The sequence below is a fragment of the Oryx dammah genome, unplaced genomic scaffold (genome assembly GCF_014754425.2).
Source record: "Oryx dammah isolate SB20612 unplaced genomic scaffold, SCBI_Odam_1.1 HiC_scaffold_11058, whole genome shotgun sequence".
Classification (NCBI taxonomy): Eukaryota; Metazoa; Chordata; class Mammalia; order Artiodactyla; family Bovidae; genus Oryx; species Oryx dammah.
In genome coordinates, this window is record NW_024080452.1 from 701,686 (window position 1) to 705,485 (window position 3,800).

At 43.2% G+C, this 3,800-nt stretch overlaps 1 pseudogene; it reads left to right on the plus strand.

Moving 5' to 3' along the window:
* Positions 1–569: 569 nt before the first annotated feature.
* Positions 570–2,579, plus strand: LOC120860372 (annotated as a pseudogene).
* Positions 2,580–3,800: the final 1,221 nt, after the last annotated feature.

Sequence of the window (3,800 nt, forward strand, 5' to 3'; positions counted from 1 at the left end):
GACAGGCAAATGTTCTATCACTGTCTCACCTTTAATATAGCCTTACAGACTGAACACTATATTTATTCTATTTCAAAGGTAAAGTACTCACAACTTACAAAAATATTATCCTATCTCATTTTGTATGCATGTATATTGAAGAAAAACTGAATGGACATCCATGATATTTTGATAATAAGTTTTTTCCTGGGTTATATATTTATAAGTGATTTCATTTTCTTCTTTATCTTTTCCCAACTTCCCAAATTTATTATAGTGGAAAAACATATCTTTAAAGTCAGAAAATCTTAAATATCTAATATTTGCTATGTGCACTTTCTCACTTGATTATGCCTGTTCTTATTCTATGGACAATTCCTAAACTACTGATGATAGAAAATTTCCTTTCTCCTGCCTCAAATTTTACCCCTGTTTCCCACCCCCGTCTTTTCATATGTCTTGTATTAAAGACATTCCATAACTTGTGGTATCATGAAAACTCCAGGATAATTTAGAAAGTCTTCAGAAGCTGGGCGTTTGTGCTGTGCTCCAGCCTGGATTTTGGCCTGAATGAGAAGGGGTTTCGTTAACGTCCTCGATGGGCTTCCTGGAATATTGGCGTGTTTATTTGCATCAGATGTGCTGGCATCCATAGGAATCTTGGGGTTCATATATCCCGGGTCAAGTCAGTCAACCTAGACCAGTGGACACCAGAACAGATCCAGTGCATGCAAGATATGGGAAATACTAAAGCAAGACTACTATATGAAGCCAGTCTTCCAGAGAACTTTCGAAGACCACAGACAGATCAAGCAGTGGAATTTTTCATCAGAGATAAATACGAAAAGAAGAAATACTACGATAAAAATGCTATAGCTATTACAAATAAAGAAAGGAAAAAAAAAAAAAAGGAAGAGAAAAAAAAGAAAAGGAACCAGAAAAGCCTACAAAACCTCTTATAACTGAAAAGCTGCAGAAGAAAGATCAGTAATTGGAACCTAAAAAAAGTACCAGCCCTAAAAAAGATGCAGAGCCCACTGTTGATCTTTTAGGACTTGATGGGCCTGCCGAGGTGCCGGTGACCAATGGGAGCGCAGTCTTGGGGCCAGTCCTGAACGATGACCTGGACATCTTTGGACCGATGATCTCTAACCCCTTTCCTGCAACTGTCAGGCCCCCGGCTCAGGGGCCGTCCTCTGCACCAGCAGCTGCCACTCTCTGCAGTGACATCTGGGGATCTGGATCTGTTCACTGAGCAAGCTGCAAAGTCAGAAGAGGTGGCCAAGAAGCAGCTCTCCAAAGACTCCATCTGGTCTCTGTATGGCACCGGGGCCATCCAGCAGCAGGGTGCTCCTGGTGTGTTTATGGGACCCACGAATCTACCTCACAAGCACCGGCTACATTTCCAGGCTTCCCGTCCATGGGCGTGCCTGTGCCCACGGCTCCCGGCCTGGTGGGCAGCTCGCTGGGGCAGAGTCTGGGCATGATAGTGGGCATGCCGGTGCCCAGTGGCTTCATGGGCAGCGCACAGACTGCTGTGATGCCGCTGGCGCAGGGCATGGTCGGGCCCCCAGGGATGGATGGTCGCTCACTTGGGCGCACCCCAGGGGAAATTTGGCCTGCAGCCAGCTCCGCAGAGCCCGTGGAACCTCCCCCAGGTGAACCAGCAGATGGCTGGCCTGAGCCTGGGTGGCTCAGCCTCGGCAGCGGGCTTCCGGCAGCCGCCCAGCACCTCAGCGGGGGCCGCGGGCTGGTCCGGGGGCTTGTCGGGGCAAACGCTCAGCACGCAACTGTGGAAGTGACCCCCCGCTGGCATTCCTGCTCAGACACACCCAGTTCCCCTGTCCATTCATGTACATACATGTTTTTTTCTTTTCCCCCATTTGTTCATATTAAGAGTTACCTGATTGACCGTGTTGGTCTTTACTGATTGAATCTGCTGTATTGAAAAGCAGGTTGAGAAACCGTTCCATGTCGAGGGCAGCTTTGCTCACAATTCCCAGGATTTCGCAGACACAGTCTCTGGGAAGCTGCTCAGTCAATGTGCATAACCAGTTTCCCTCTCGATGAAATTATAACTCTCATGTTTGCATATAAGGGAAGTAGTTATCATGTTAGTAATACCTCTAACAGTATGAGCCCCACCCCCAGATTAGCCAGTAATCCTGTAGGAAGGTACTGTATGATCAAATGTTTAATCATATAAATAGAATGTCATTGTATCACCAAGCACTGTTTTCTAGTGTATCCAGACTCTTTTATGTCACATTCACCTCACTGTGCTGTTGTTATGATGTGCTTACCAGGGAACGTGGTTAGTGAAAGGAAGATAAACTTGGATTTATGACACAATTTAGTTTAACACGTTTGAAGAGTCAGATTTTACCTGCCTTCCTTGGAACTGGGATCTTTTCCTATGTATACATAGTGCTAGCAAGAGACATTTCTCCACACTAGACGCAGACAGGGTAACTACACAAGCCACTCAGTCCTTGAAGGCGTATCCAGGTTTATGACAGTGATTGTGTTTACATTTTATGGTGCCTAGTACTGACAGATGTCATATCCCTGTATTAAACAGATGAATCCATAAAAAAAAATAGAAAGTCTTCAGTTTGTTCTTAGAACTTTTTGAATCAAATCAGGTCACTGTTTTATGAAAAATATTTAATTGGCTTTCTGCTATACTTAGAATAAAACCCCAAATTCCTCCATGGGCTACAAGGTTCCTCTTGGTCTGGCTCTTCCTTCCTCTTCAACTCATTCCTATCATTTGCTCAGACAAGCTGCACAGGCTTCTGCCTCACACCGTTTGCATTTTATAGCTCCCTCTCTCTGCTGTGTCTTCCCTCCAATGGGCTGATTCTCTCATTGCACTTCTTTAGATGAGCCTTCCTTGACCGTCCCAGTTAAACTAATAGCTTCCAGCAGCCTCTATCATACCACCCTATTTTATCTCTGTCATAGCACTTTTTATACCTGACATTATGTTGTGTGTATATGTTTGCTGTTTATCTCCTCCATTAGAAATTTTAACCACCATGAGAGCAAAGGCTGTGCCCCATTGGATAGAATAATACCTGGCACCTAGTGGGGGTTCATTAAATATTTGTTGAGTGAATGAATGAATCTTTACAAGTCAACTACTTTATCTTAAAGAAAAAAATTCCCAACACATTTTTAAGCTTTATTATAGTATCTCTAAACTGGTTTTCCATTTATTCATTTCAAGAAGGATGGACATTTTTACAGCTTGGATGACTTGCTTTGGACAAGTAAAGTCAAGTCAGTCTTTACCTCTTGATTCTGAGTCTTTCAAAGCTTTGTGATTTTCTAAGCTCCCTTCTAATTTTGGTGGCTGACCTGCTGCTGCTGCTGCTGCTGCTAAGTCGCTTCAGTCGTGTCCGACTCTGTGCAACCCCATAGACGGCAGCTAATTTCTGTCAATTGGGATGTGTTTGGGGAGAGTCAGCTGAAGGAGGGACATTTTTAATCCCATGGTTGATCTGAAAACTAATATAGCTTCTTCATTTTATGTGATAGTCTGTTTTATTTTACTTAATAATTTTAGATAAACATCTTAAACTTTGTAACATACTCACAAATGCAGACCCCCAATTTCCTGTTAACAAATACAAAGAACAAAGAACCTCAAGGAATCAAAGTAATGTGTCATCAGGTACATTCAGTAGAGTTCATACTGTTGGCTCTGCCTGCATTTATTTTAACAGAAATAATATTTTAGATTACTTATGGGACACATGCTCCATGATGCTGTTACTACCATCCTTCCATCCTGTTACACACTCACACATGCACAC